This window comes from Kogia breviceps, chromosome 2 (assembly GCF_026419965.1).
Source record: "Kogia breviceps isolate mKogBre1 chromosome 2, mKogBre1 haplotype 1, whole genome shotgun sequence".
In the NCBI taxonomy this organism is placed as follows: domain Eukaryota; kingdom Metazoa; phylum Chordata; class Mammalia; order Artiodactyla; family Physeteridae; genus Kogia; species Kogia breviceps.
This window is the reverse complement of record NC_081311.1, coordinates 173,648,970-173,664,778: the sequence shown is the minus strand read 5'-3', so window position 1 is coordinate 173,664,778 and position 15,809 is coordinate 173,648,970. Positions and strand designations below refer to the sequence as shown.

General features: G+C 40.0%; 1 protein-coding gene across 1 annotated transcript in view; it reads right to left on the bottom strand.

Annotated features, from left to right (window-relative positions):
* Positions 1 to 981: 981 nt before the first annotated feature.
* LOC136793401 (uncharacterized) overlaps positions 982 to 15,809 on the bottom strand; it is a 73,465-nt gene continuing 58,637 nt past the window's right edge. Inside the window, exons 8-9 of the mRNA XM_067023355.1 lie at positions 14,864 to 14,937; positions 982 to 1,259 (exon numbers count right to left, since the gene is read on the bottom strand). The gene's annotated coding sequence lies outside the window, so the exon portion shown is untranslated. The remainder of the gene's footprint in view (positions 1,260 to 14,863; positions 14,938 to 15,809) is intronic.

Below are 15,809 nucleotides of genomic sequence, written 5' to 3'. Positions count from 1 at the left end.
ACAGTGGCAAGTCTGGGAGAGCAAAAGGAAGCAAAGAGAAGTAATGTGGTTTGAATTAAGCAAGAGTTTGATTCTGTGATAGAATCTGACACCTTGCATATGCCTACTGATGGCTGAACATTTCCTGGGAGAACTTTATGTTTAGTGTTTTACATGGATCTAGAGTTAATTCCTTCATTCATTCATCTTATTCGTTCAGTAGCTGTTCAATACCCAAGCCCTTACCACAGGCCACACTTTTTCGGTGCAGAGAATGTTGCTTTGACCAAGAAAAACAAGGTCCCTGTTCTCATGAAATTTATCTTCTAATAGTGGAGTCAACAGACAGTCTTATCCATCACATCTCAAACTCATGGCCCAGGATGGCTATTGGTATCCAGCTATTGTGACTTCATTCCAGACAGTAGGGTGAAGGAGGAGAAGGGAGATTTTTCAGAAGATCCACTTAGTACAGTGCTTACATATCATTGGCTTAAAGCTTAGTCACGTGGCCACACAGAGCTGCAAGGGAGGCTCAGAAAATGTAATCATATAGCTGAGTAACTAATGCAGAAGGAAGAACTAGATATTGAAACTGGATATTGAAAGCACTCTCTGTAACGAACAATCTGTAAGAAAAGATTAGAGAAGTTTCAACTTCAAGAATGATCATGATACAATTTCATAGCCCTTTGCAAGCACGTATGAAAAATTTATACAAGGAGTTCTGTAATGATCTTGTCTTAAGCTAAGAGGACAGAAAAAGTGGAGAGAGGCTTAAACTCTAGAATGAAACTAGGTTAGATGAAGAAAGTCTAGGATGGTCAAGTGAACAGGATTATATATTATATTTGTGTGTTGTAACTAATTGGTTTCTATCTTGAGTATTACGACTAGTTCTTATAGAAGAGGATTCTGTGTCTAAGTAATATGTACATTTTTTCTGGACATAGAGTCTACCCTTATCATCATATTCTCAACGATGTATGTAAACAAAAAAAGTTAAGAATAACAATTATACCTGATTTGATGTGGAACAACTTGACTTCTCTCATTCCCAACTTCAGAACATTATAATCCAGATTTTTTAGTAAGTAGAGCATTCAGTGGTACTGGTATAGTCAGTACCATTGTAGTAAACTACCCAGTGTCTCTTCTATGTGTCTTTTTCTACTCCTTCTGCACTCTTCTCCTACCTTCTCTCTTCTCACAACATCTAGGTTTCTTTCTGCCAAGTAAGTCCGTTGAGATGAGAATGTGAATTTAGTTGAAATGATGCTCTAAAAAAAAAACCGAAAAGGTGTTAGTTTACCATACCATCAGGGCAATTAATGCTCACTGGACAAGTCACTTCTGGCCCCAAACGTCCCCTGTGGCTACAATTCCAAAATAAACATCAGAGACAAACTTTCTGAGACATGTTCTAGGAAAAGGCTGCAGTTTCAAGAGAGACTAGGGGTTTCCTTTTGCCTTCCTGGGATCGTTATTTTTCTCTGCCATTTAATGGTTTATTTACTTCCATTTGTCTAAGTGTTACAGGAAATTTAAAATCTTTCTCAGCCCACTGTTAGTGCTTCCTTCAATCACCTCCAAGTGGGGGTGGAAGTGCCTTTCTCTCCTGGTTTTAAAGCAGATGCCAGCTCTACTCCCAGCTCCAAAGACTGTAAAAGCATGTGGTCTGCACTTAACTAGTTTCATAAGAGAGCTCCCCTCTACACTTGCCCAGGAAATAACTCACTGCCAAATCCACTTAGAACAAGGCAGAGTGTTTAAAAAAAAACACATTAGATGCTTTCAATTGTATTTTTCTTAATCATGCCAATGCACCTTTCCTCCCACTATTTCCATATTTCCATTTGTTTCCCTTGTATGACATCTTGGTACATTTAAGATATTTCAGTTTTATTCTCTTAAAGTTGCCTTACTGAAGTTAGAACCATTTTCTTGCAATGATTTAACATGTTCCCCTCAGTATCTCCTAGTAGCCTTTTTGACAACAGCTTCCTCAAATGAAGTTGATATTAGAAGGAGGAGTTTCATTAAACTTGACAGCACAGAAAAGTTTGAAGATGTATTTTTAACCAGGTTTGCCTCCTAGAAACAAAGATCATAGACTTTAGGACATGAATTTTTTCTCATGATGGCTCTATTGTCCTGTTCTGGAGACAAATCGATTTTTATACTCATAGCATGGCATCCACCCTGAAGTACCTCTAGAACTTTTCTATCAGAAGGGATTAGGACAGCAAACTGGACGGAGGTAGGGGCCAGGGAACTTGTCTTAAGAGTTATATTTGAATAGAAAGAACACTTGGAGAAAAACCCAACGACTTAGGTTACATTTGGGGGGCGGGTAAGGCATTGTCCCTTCTAGTGACTAGACCTGGCCTCTGTAGGGTGCTCATTTGATGAGCCTAGATTGAGTAATGCCATACACCCCATGAGTTGTTTCATTCCAGTTGTACTTACTACGTAGATAAAATCAAATACTCCTCTGAAAATAATACTTTGTTTATGCAATCAGTGCTTTGCCCAGGAGAGGCAAAGAAAAACTGAGACCACAGAAGCAGCTGAAGCCAATGTCCAAAATCAGTCTATCCTGTTCTTTGCAACCTGTGTCCCACCTTGGCCATCTGGTAAACCTCTACTCATTCTTTGAGGCTTAACTCAAGCGGGTCCTCCTCTGCACTGGTTCTCTAACTCCCTCAAGGATTCTACATCTTCAGTGCATGAGTTCCTTCTGTAAAGCAGCCTTGTATCACACTGTGTGGTAATTGTTTGACACCCTCATTAAACTAGCCACTCCCCTGAGGACAGAGCTATTTTATTCAGCTTTTTGGTATCCCTGGCACTAAGTATAATACCTAGCTTGTGGCAGTCTCAATACATTTTTCTTGAATGAACAGATAAATGAATGAAAAAGTTGAATTGAGAGCACCAACAATCACAATTTGAAAACTGTTATAATCATTTTTTATTTTTCAGTCTTCTCTATTCTCTTTTGTGCCTCTGCTTCTAGTTTCTGTTCCCCTGCAGCATTTTTAAACAACAACAGTCATTTTCTAACGCTCACAATTTTATGGGTGAGGCAGGGCACAGCGGGGACTGCTCCTCCCTTTTCCAGGACACCTGGGGCCTCAGCGGGAGTGGAGCTAGCAACGGACATGGACAAGATGGCTCACACAGGTGGAGTGTCTGTTCTGGTTGTCAGCTGGTCTCCTCGGTTCCTCTCCATGCCACGTCTCCTGAGGCTGGAATGTCCACAGTGGCTTCTTCACTCCTATGTCAGGTGCCTGGTCTGCGAAGGCTGGAACATCTGGGTCTGGCTGGACATCCCTCACCACAAGGTGGTCTTGGAGTAGTCAGACTTCTTACTAGACAAGGATATGTAATCCTAGTGTGTTTTACTTCTCTGGTAAAGACATTAATCTAAAAATATGGGGGAGGGACTTCCCTGGTGGTCCAGTGGTTAAGACTCTGTGCTTCCAATGCAGGGGGCGTGGGTTCGATCCCTGGATGGGGAAATAAGATCCCACATGCAGCACGGTGAGGCCAAAAAATTAAAATAAATAAATAAAAACAATATGGGGGAGGTGTGGTGAGCAGCATTCCTTCAATGAGAGAAAAAAACCCTCAAAGCCAACTTCTTCACTGTTATGAAGTTTGTCCAGACCATCACCTTCCAGTGGATTATGCTAAATTACTGCAACCATATCTAAGTCTTATGCACTACCCACCATTCAAATAATTCCTTTCTCCCCTTGGTCTCTGAGTTTTTTGGTAACTAGAAAGAACACAGATTTCTACAGAAACAAATTTGCCATAGGTTAAGTTTATTTTGTGATGTCCCAACTTAAATGTTGAAAGTAGCATATAGTCCATTAAATCAAATGGAGAAGAGTAATAGAGGAAATTTCCTAAAGTTTATGTGCTAAGAATATCTTATTTTTCTAGTGATAACTTTGACAGAGCAAATTAGAATCTATGGTTTCAGCAAAGGAGGTGTCCTATGTAAAATGAAACCATTGGTGAAAACAGCACTCTAAATGTTATTATCACTGCTACTTTTAATTAGTAATTTCCATGTGAATGTGTACTGTGAAGTGCTTGACATGCAGAAACGAATACCCACAAAACCCCCATGATACAGTAATATAAAAGTCCCTCAGGGAGACTCTCCACATGGGACCAAAGGCCCATCTGACCCATTATATAAGGATCTTCCCTTCTGGGAAGTAGGTGGAATTAACACCCTGTTTGCTATTGCCTGCTTTTGAAGCAAGGTATGCCAAGGTCTGTGTGCCCTTCTCCAGAAGTATCAGGGGAGAAGCCTGAAACATCTGCAAGCTCTGTTTAGCGCTCTTTGGGGTAGAAATCATGCTTTGCTGACATTTTATGTTTCTATAAACGAATAGGGAGAAACTTGCCTCTCAGAGTCCTCAATGAGATAAGAAGGTCGTGGTTAGGTAGCAATTGTGATTAGGTGTCTGCTGAGGAGAAAGAAATAAACCGGATCAGAAAAATATACGTTCCCTACAGGTATCCTTACAGGGCCTTGACTGAGGGCCAAATAATCACAGAGAGAGCAATTCCAGTTCTGAGGCTCGGGATAATTTGGATAATTAATTATAATTAAGTAGCGATTAATAATGATTTGAATAATTGAAGGTTCCCCACCTTCAGTCTGTGGGCTGGGAGCAGTGCCATGCTGAGCCATAATGGAGCCTGAAACAAAGGAGAAATTAGTAATACTTATCTGTCTCTATTAAAATTGTTGATATTTTGTTCATTATAGATTTTTAAACATATTTTCATTAAAAATTTTCCATTAAAATATTGTTTATCTTGATCATTGTTTTGATAGACCCTTAAAAACTTGGCACCAGCAGCAAGTGCCTCATTATTGCCCCCACCCCAGGCCCTGTACCCAGAAGCAATGTGAGGGGTACTTTCGATATTGCTTGATCTGCCCTTGACAGAGAATAAAGGGAGAGTCAAATCCTTGGATTGGTCCCTGACTTTTTGTGTCCTAGAATCTCTAAATCATTGAGCTCAAAAGAATCAAATTCCAGTCTGGGTCAGAGATAGAAGGCAGCCCCAAGTCTTGAGTGTACCACTATTACCCCATTTTGTAGATGAGAAACTGAGACTCAGTACAATTGACAGGTATGACTAGATGAAAGATCTAGAAGGTGGAACATGAAGACTTGAATCCAGGCTATGTGGATTCTGTGGGCTGTGCTCTCAGCCACTGGGCTCCAAGGGACTGCCCATGTACTGTTTCCTACCATTCCCCAGTGAAAAAGACAAATAATGTATTTTTTCTCTCTTAACATAACAGCCAGTTATGAGTTATAAGTAAATATCTTCTATTAACTTTGAATAAATTTATTGTCTTTTTACTCTCACAGAAGTAATATATATTCACTAAAGAGAAATTAGAAAATACACACAAATGAGAAATCAAAATCCCACCCCCAGAGCCACCCACTATTACCATTTTTTTGCATATCTCTCCAAGCTTTATTTTTTTGTTTTTTGTTTCATTCTTTAAGTCTTATTTTAATAAAGATAAATTATATGTATATGATTTAAAAATGAAACTATGCTATACATGCAGTTTTTTAAAATGTGCTTTCTTCACTTAACAATATACCTTGAACATCTTTCTCTGTCATTTCTTTTTGCAGAGTATTTTGTAACGGTTTCATAATATGCATTCATCCTTTCATGAATATTTATTGAGCGCCTGCTACTTTCCAGGCACCAGCTAGGTACTAGAGATACATCAGTTAACAAAACAAAGAATTTGGCCCTCTAGGGTTGACATTGAAGTAGGAGACCTTCAAAAATGAATAAATGAGTGTCAGTTAATAGGGACACTATTTTGGATGTGTCAGGGAGTCTTCTTTGATAAGAGGCTAACACGGGCTTAACTGTCCCATAAAACTGTCCCCCTTAAAATTTATATGTTGAAGTCCTAACCCCAGTACCTCAAAATGTGACCATATTTGGAGATAGGGTCTTTAAAGTGGTAATAAGCTACGGTGAGATCATTAGGGTAACCCCTAATCTATTATGACTGGGATCCTTTTAAGAAGAGGAAATTTGGACACAGACCCATAGAAGGAAGACCATGTGAAGACACAGGGAGAAGTCGGCCACCTGTAACCCAAGGAGAGAGACCTGGAACTGATCCTTCCCTCACAGCTCTCAGAGGAAACCAACCCTACTAGCATCTTGATCTTAGGCTTTCAGCCTCCAGAGCGGTGAGAAAATTAATTTCCATTGTTTAAGCCCACCCAGTCTATAGTACTTTGTTATGGCTGCCCCAGGAAACTGATAAATTCAGAGAAAGAGGCCTGAATGAAGTGAGAGGGTACCAGCCCTATGGAGTCTGGGAACCAGGGAGGGCCAAGGCTTGGTAGTTTGCATTAGAGGAAAGCAAAGGGGTCTGGGGCATGGAAGGGTGGTTGAGGGGAGAAAGGAAGCAGAGAAGTCAGAAGAGGCAGCAGGGCACTGCTGGGTCCTCAAGCACCCTGCAGGCCTTGGAAAGAACTTCAGATTATACTCTGGGGAGACAGGAAACCACTGGAGAACAGTTGGACCTGACATACTTTAACAAAGGCCCTCAGCTTCTGCATGGAACCCAGATAAGATGTATCAAAGAGTTTGTAACCCTTTCATTCATCAGTTAAATTCTTTAGCAGTGCATCTTAGTGAAAGGAATGAGAAGCAGGGAGAGGGGTTTCTGGGACACTGGCCCCAAGCCTTAAGCCTTCTTTGTATCCCCACCATCCCAACTGGCCATCCCACACCCCGATCTGACAAACTGTATAAACTGTCATTTGAAACCAGCTTCAGACTTTTTCGTGAGTCCCTCTCCACAAGGTCATACAGTGGGACCTCTCCTCCCCCAGGATGAGGCCAGCTGGTTGTTACCCCTCTCTTAGATTATGTCTGTTCCCTCTTCCTTGGTCTCACACCAAGGTTCCCAATCCTCAGGTTCCCTCCACCCAACTCAAGCCTTCTTAACTCACTGGCACCAACTGCCATCTGCCAAGATTCCATCTTACTCTTCTCTCTCCCTCTCTCCCTCCTCCTTTTCCTCATTCCTAGCTTTTCCTAGGAAATGGAGAAATGGAAGCCTCCTCTGATATCTGAAAATGAAATTTCACGGAAGTGGACAATCCCCATATGAACTCATGGTTACTCAGCCCAATTGGAAACCTCATGCCTTCCTAACAAATCAGAGATAATGGCTGCATGGGCAATAACAGCCCAGGGTTGGACCGAACTTTGACCAGCGTGCTTCTGTTAGGAGGCTTTCATTAGTTTCCAGACTCCTCTCAGGCTACTGAGAGGTCCTCTCTTGTAGAAAGAGCCCTCATCAGTAACTTCCTTTAAGAATGTGTGTGCTTATTTTTGCCTCCTGCTCAAAATCTTTGTATGTCCTCCATTGCCTCCCACCCAAGGCCTATTGACTCTATCACTGTACACTTGTCATTCTATTCTAGGCTGCACTTTGACTGTTATTCACTGAAAACAAGGGATCCAACTGAACTTCTTTCTCAAAGAGCAATAAATACATAGAAGTGGAAAAAAACAAATGGATTCCATTAGTAAGTGTACCAGTTCAGCCCAGACTAACAGGCTAATCCACTCTTTGACCGCAGGAGAGAGTTGACATTAACAAAACAGGCAGTGGTACCTATATAAGCTGGATATTCCCAAGTGCAGATGCCCTGGGCCTACAAAGGGGAACACCACAAGGGCCACTGGCCCCGGTCCTCTGTCACAAAGGGCCTCAATGCCACCAGGTTATACCTATAATTACAGAGAAGCATTGGCAGTTTTGAAGAAAGAAGATATCACCACCCAACTTAATTCTGGGTTTCATTACTGGGCCACATCTGTTGTATATGATGTATCAATATTTTAAATAAATCCCCTAGTAACTCCTTTAATCATTTTGGGAATGGCATAACTATATAAATAAATATAGTATATAAATATATATATATATATATAGTATATATATAATATATATAATATATAGTAATAATATAATAATATATATATTATATATATAGTAATATATAGTAAATAAATATAGTATATAAATACTATATAAATACTGAATAAATACACGTGTACATGTGTGGATTGAAACAGTTTACTCCTTAGATATTGACATTGAAAATATACCACAAATTTTGTAACTTTCATTTCTATTTTGTACTTCTGTTCCTTCTTTTTCTTTCTTTTTTATTTTGTTTTGGTTTAATAGAGGACTGGCCCGGGCCTCTCTTGACCTCTGACAGGCCCCATGAAAACCTGAAACCGAGACAAGGTGACAAAGTCTGGTCCTTCAGCACTAAGGGCCTCCTCATGTTACTTCTTTACTTAGAAAAATAAAATGTTGTTGCAGAAGACCCAGAGCCACAAATGTTTCCGGAATTCGTAGATTTTTAGTTTAATTTAGCCCTCAGGGAATTGCATAGCCTGGAAATATCTAGGCAAGACCCAAACAAAATCTCAAGTGGGCATCTGTCTCTTCCAGGTGAGTTAGAATCAGATATGTCTCTGCGAGGAAGCGAGTGAGGGAACTGATCTCACCCCACACAATCACCTCAAAATCAGATACAGGGTGAGTAAATAGTTACACATCTTGCTGCATATCTTACCAGATTCCCATTTCTATTTTTTTTTTTTTGAGCAAAATAGCAAAGCACCTAATATATGTCATTAAATATGTTTGTAATACTGTAATTTAATCTTTGTAACTGCCATTGCTAACCAGACACTGACATGCCCATATGTTCAGTATAGAAATGACGGCATGAAACTTTTTAGCAGCTCCTTGTACTTCATAATAATACTGGGTCATCTTGAGTGTGAGGGATCATGACACTGTCTGTATGTAGTTTTAAATTCCCTAGTGATGCCAAATATATTTGTGTCAACAGATACTGTTCCAAAATACCGGAGTTCAATTTAGCTGAATACCAGGGGACTGACTCAAATGACTGCAGGGGAAATAAATATATCTTTAACTAACTCAGATGGCAAAATGTTGAAAACTCAGAAAATCTGTATTACGAAGAGCTGGAAAGTAGTAAAGTAAGACATTTCCAGAAAGGCTAATCAATTTAGTGTTTTCTTTAATTATATTATTGTAACCCTTTTCAATTCACATCTTTTCTCAGCCATATGTGAAAAACTGTTTTTTACCAACTTATGATAGCATCTAATTAATTATGAATAATAAATCATCATTAGAAATGTAGAAATCTGTTTTATACTACAGAACTATTCAATATAGTAAAATACCAATAATCATAGTAATAATAATCACCAAAGTAATATGTAACTCTGATTGAGTGCTTAATATGAGCTAGAAGCTTCATAAGTACCTTTATGGATTGTTTTATATTAACCTCCCAACAACCTGTGAGACAGGTAAAATAATTTGCTAATTCCTATTCTAATGAATGGCTAAGATTTTTATTGAGAATTTTCTGTGTCGGGCACTGTACATGTATTAACTCATTCATTCCTCACAACTCTCCACAAAGCAGGTGCTCTCATTATTCCCATTTTAGGCATGAGGAAACTGAGGTACAGAGTTGAAGTGACCTGCCCAGGGCTACTAAGCTGTAAGTGACATAGCCAACACCCAAACTTCATCTGTCGGGCTCCAAGCTCAATCTTTCCTTACTAAACAGCGTCTCAACACCTGCTATATTTTCTTTGAAACTTCTGTGTGCCGGCCACTGTAGCAAATGGTCTTCATATGTTAATTATCCCTCCTTGAGGAGCTCATTGTTTTCCCATTTTTCAGATGAGAAAAGGAAGGCACAGGCCACTTGCTCCGGGTTCTAAACCCACTCTTACCTGACTCCCGAGGAAAGTGCTGGCCACAGAGACAGAAAGTAAAGAAGCTGCCATCTTCAAAAGCCAGTTCTAGACAGCACCCATCATCAGTCCTGTGGCAAGCCTGACATTTTATGGGCTTGCTCAGGCTGGGAGAGTCGGAATCTATCCGCCTGGGTCCACGCCTTTCTTAGATTTTTGAGTCATTCGTTTAGGCCAGTGGTTTGAAAAAGTCACAGACGGGGAGTATAAGCACAAAAGAAACTATTCTTGCAGAGTGAAAACCAACTTGTAGTTTTTCCTGTTATTCATTTTGAGCTTCCTCTTCCTTACCACTGAACATTGTTTAAGGAATTATTTCAGTACTAAATTGCAGTAATTTCTATTTCCTTAAATTTCTATTTTCTTAAACTTCTTTCTGACATACATTTGTAACCTCAGCTTTTTTTAATCTTGTATTTCTCTACCATATGTATTCTTATATGCTTATATTCCAAATCAAGTCCAAGCTACATGAAGTCAAGGTGTATATCTTACTCATCTTTTTAATCCTTATAGGACCTCACATCTTATATTGCATAACGTGGGTGTTTGAGAAATATTTGGTAAATTAATCAACTTCATAGGCAGTATATTTGGAACTTAATGATAGCACCTAAAACTATCCTAACTACATTCCCAGTACACAAAATCACATACATAAAGGTACAAAATCCATCTTTTTTTTTTTTTTTTTTTTTTTTTTTTTTTTTTTTTTTTTTTTTTTTTTTTTTGCGGTATGCGGGCCTCTCACTGCTGTGGCCTCTCCCGTTGCGGAGCACAGGCTCCGGACGCGCAGGCCTAGCGGCCATGGCTCACGGGCTTAGTTGCTCCACGGCACGTGGGATCCTCCCGGACCAGGGCACGAACCCGTGTCTCCTGCATCGGCAGGCGGATTCTCAACCACTGCGCCACCAGGGAAGCCCCAAAATCCATCTTTTTGATACATAGCTTCAGCTTTTGACAGCCACCTTTCAAAAATTTGGTGATGGTGCCATCCCAGCCTGGTGTCCTGTGCAAAAGCCATTTCCCCTGCAAGATGGTGTTTCATTTTCATGAACTGTGTACAGGATTGTCACTTTTCTTGGTTTCTTCAGAAATGAGTCCCTTCATACGATAAATCGTCATTTCTTCTTTCTGAAGTCATCTCAGTCTATCGTATTTTATATATAAATATATATATATATATTCACAAATTGACTTACAAAGCTTGAGTCCTCAACCAGGACTCACTGCGAATGGCACCCTCTAGGACTAGTCAGTGTATAAATGCATAACCACACACAGTGCCCTTGAAGATAAGAGCTCTGTGTAGAAGGATCCAGCACTTAGAGCAGAGAATTTAACAGGAATTTGCTGTCCTTTGATTCCCCGCCCCCCCGCGCTGTATATTATTTCCAGATTTTAGCATTATGACTTTTAAATTCTTTTCTCTGCAATGCAGAACCTGAATAGACAAGCAAAACAACATATCTAGTGTGTAAGACAGAAAATCAGTTGTTGGCCTACCTGAAATAGGTTCAACTTAATTTTTTTCAATTTGGATTTTTTAGGAAGTTGTTATTGTGGGGTAAACTTGATACATTTGATCACATGGCGTTAGTGTTACTTCTCTTAGTTGAACCATAATGAAGAGCTAGAGTTTATAAACATGGCTCCAATGGGTACAAGCTCTAGCTGAATGGACATTTTGGTAAGCTAACACCATTTTTGAATGTAGCTACAAAAGTTGTCATCAAATCCTAGAATTATAATGGGAGAAAGTCTGGGAAGGAAGTAATCTAATTCACCTGTTTTAGTGCAGATATAGTCTAAAGATCAAATGAAATAAACTGGAGTTTTCTCTTTACTGACTTAGATCCTGTACAAAGAAGGTAGGTGAATTCTCTCATGCTTCTTCTTTCCTACTTTTTCCTTTTACACACACACACACACACACACACACACACACACACACGCACACACTTGCACATGTGTGTATGGTTGCCAAATTTTCTACAGTGCATGTGATGATTTTGACAATCAGAGGAAAAAAGCACACAGTACATACTCAATAAATTTTGTTGAATGGGAAAAAAATACATTTGAAAACATGAATTATAAAATCAAGTCTTGTCCCTTGATTTAAAAAAAATTGTATGGGCTTCCCTGGTAGCGCAGTGGTTAAGAATCTGCCTACCAATGCAGGGGACACAGGTTTGAGCCCTGGTCCAGGAAGATCCCACATGCCATGGAGCAACTAGGCCTGTGCAGCACAACTACGGAAGCCTGCGAGCCACAACTACTGAAGCCCACGTGCCTAGGGCCTGTGCTGTGCAACAAGAGAAGCCACCACAATGAGAAGGCCTCACACCGCAATGAAGAATATCCCCCGCTCGCCGCAACTAAGAAAGCCCATGCGCAGCAACGAAGACCCAACACAGCCAAAAATAAATAAATAATTAATTAAATAAATAAATTTTAAAAATCAAAGATACAGTCTCAGGACATAATCAGCCCTGTGAACAAAGATTTATGCACAAATATTTATTGCAGAGTTATAGAAATGAAAAAATGGAAGCAATCTGAATAGGCAATAATAAAAGAATTATGAGATAAATGCTACATCCTTGAGGAAATATTATGCAACCCTTTAAACTATATTTATAACAACTTTAAAGGACATGGGTAAATGCTCATGACATGATGTTAAATTTATAAAATCAGGGCCTACTAAGTTGTATTTCAGTACAAGTTTAGCTCTGTAAGGACACAGTGCACAGAAGAACTGGAAGGAAATATACTAAAATGTTAATAGTGTTTCAGGGTAGTGAGGCTATTGAGTTTTTTTTTTTGCCTCTTTACCGCATTTCAGAATTTGTCTCAAATAATAAAGATGCATTATTTTGATGATGATAAAAGAGTTAAAAACTAGAAAAATGTTTCTATGGAAGAGAATTTATTCATGTAGCAGCTCAAAATCAATGAAAAGTTTATGCATTTATAATATAAACTAAACCCATCAGATGGTTTTAATTATAATGCTATGAGAGTCACATAATTGAGTTTCCATTATCCCTGCAGGTAATCTGTTCCAAAGTATAACAATCAAAAAATGTCAAGTTTATATTCAATTCTTGGGTTTCTATTTGGATCCATTATGACTCAGTGACTTTGTGGGAATATGTGCGCTTATATCACATTCTAACATCTTTCTTTTACTAAATAATCTATTCGTTTCATCTTCTCTTCCTTGCATTTTCTTATTTTATTGTCTCTTAATTGTTTTATTTTATTCTGTATTATCTCAAGTTCCTGGGGTGCTAATTCTCTCATTTATTGTCATTTATTGTCTCCCGACTCTCCCTCATGGTGGATCATTTCCTCATGTAGTCTGTAATTTTTAATTGTGAGCATATCTTTAGCAGGTACATTGTTTCTTTACATGTTCCAGGTGCTTTGCATTATAAAAGTGTCCTGAAAGAAAGATTTTGTGTTTGCTTCCAGCCCAGCTCTCGGGGATTCCACCCCATTCAGGACCCATTTTCATACTAATTTCTGGGCTTGGGATTCTCATACCATGTGGATGGTATTAATTCAGATCTTATACCTCTGCATAGGTTTCTTTTTTTTCTTTTAGAAATTTATTTATTTAATTTATTTATTTTTGGCTGTGTTGGGTCTTCATTGCTGCTCGTGTGCTTTCTCTAGTTGTGGCGAGTGGGAGCTACTCTTTGTTGCAGTGCGCAGGCTTCTCATTGTGGTGGCTTCTCTTGTTGTGGAGCACGGGCTCTAGAGTGCAGGCTCAGTAGTTGTGGCACACGGGCTTAGGTGCTCCACGGCATGTGGGATCTTCCCGGACCAGGGATCGAACCCGTGTCCCCTGCATTGGCAGGGGGGATTCTCAACCACTGCATCATCAGGGAAACCCCTGCATGGAGTTTTAATTTCTCAGAGGAGACTCCTTCTTATGCACAAAGTGCCAAGGGCACAAGCTTCCTTTATGCAACCAGTATGGTGTGTCTAATGCTCTCTTCACAGTAGGCCAGACCTCCAGGACTCTGCTCTGAAGCAGAGGTCTTGGTTCTAGTTCCCCACCTGGTGTAAGCCCTCAGTCATGGCCTTCATCCCTATATGGAAACACAGCCATACACAGCCTGTGACTGGGTCCAGTGTCCCCAGGACTTTGATGTCATCTCATACACATATTGCTCTAGTTTTGAGTTCCATCTTCTGTTCTGGTACCTAGTTATTTCCTTTCAAGCTATATATATATTTTAAAAGTTTTTGCATCTTATCCAGAAATCCTACGGTTTGGAGTGAAAGGAGTTCTGTGGAATTCTTGGAACTCTGGAGTGGGAAGAGTTGTCTCAGCTGGATCTTGAGTCCTCAAGAGGGTTCCTGGACAAGAGCATCTCAGACTATATTATTAGCACACCTCGTGTGTTGCCATCCATTTTGAGGGAGTCACAAGAGATTAGCCATTAACAACAGTTAGAGCATCTAACTTTTTCAATTTTTCACCTTTTAAAACAAATTCAAGACTCTTCCTGTATGATAACATGACCTTCATTTCCTTAAATTCTTTAGTAGGTAGAAATGCTCTAAGAATGTCATCTTTTGTGTATGTTGAGGTGGGCAAAAAAGCTAAGAAGCTACTCTGGACCGTGTTCACCACCTTTTTAGGCATCATCTGAAGACATCCTCAACACCAAACCATGATCAAATTAATTCTTTAAAAGTAAACATAACGACAAGAAGAAAACTAGATTTACTTTCTGCATCTTTCCCAAGATTTTTCTTATGATAAATTCCAAAGTGAAGTTTCACCCAAATGAAACATAATTGATAAAGAATGTGCTGTAGTTGCTCAGTTACCACAATAGGGAAATGATGTGGGCTTTTCCCCTCACAGCAAGTCCAGTCCTGAACTTAGGCAAAGAGCTCAATAGAGGAAAAATGAAAGCTACCTTAATGGGGCACCACTCACCTTTTGCCTCTTGCCCCTACCAGTGGCCACTCTTGCTCCTGAGATCTCTGCCATTTGCACCCATGTTCTCCTTACTGTTGATGAAAAATTTAAGGAGAGGTCTGGATACAGATAAGTACAACCCAAAGGCAATTGATTGGTAGGTTCTGATTTTTAGCTACATCACTAAAATGAGTTTTCTTTAATTATATGATACCTCAACAGAGAATAATGGTAGGAATTATCTTTTTAAAACAGACATAACATTTGTTTCCAGTTGTGTAGGACATCACCAAGATTTTTGTAAGCTTTTTTGTCACCCGTCATCTCATTGGCTTTAAGAGAGTCCTCTAAGAGGGCTTCCCTGGTGGCGCACTGGTTGAGAATCTGCCTGCCAATGCTGGGGACACGGGTTCGAGCCCTGGTCTGGGAAGATCCCGCATGCCGCGGAGCAACTAGGCCCGTGAGCCACAACTACTGAGCCTGCACGTCTGGAGCCTGTGCTCCGCAACAAGAGAGGCCGCGATAGTGAGAGGCCCGTGCACCGCGATGAAGAGTGGCCCCCGCTTGCCGCAACTAGAGAAAGCCCTCGCGCAGAAACGAAGACCCAACACAGCCCTAAATAAATAAATAAATAAGCCAAGCATTTGAAGCACTAAAAAAAAAAAAAAAAAAGAGAGAGTCCTCTAAGAAAAGGAGAGGGAGTTATTACTCATCTCACAGCAGAAGCTGTCAGTGCTAAAGGCTCTCAGGTGTCCCCTGGGCAAATCTGGGGCATCTGGGTTAGCATTGACCTGAAACCTTCCTTGACTCAAGTTTCCCTTTGCTGCCATGATCTTGATTCAGTGGTTCTTTCTAAACTCTGCTTCTCTTAGCTCAATAGTTGGGTCTCACCCTCTCATTCTGATTCCTGCGTATCTCAGCTCCACCACTTACTGAAATTCCCACGCATATCACTGCCCTCCCA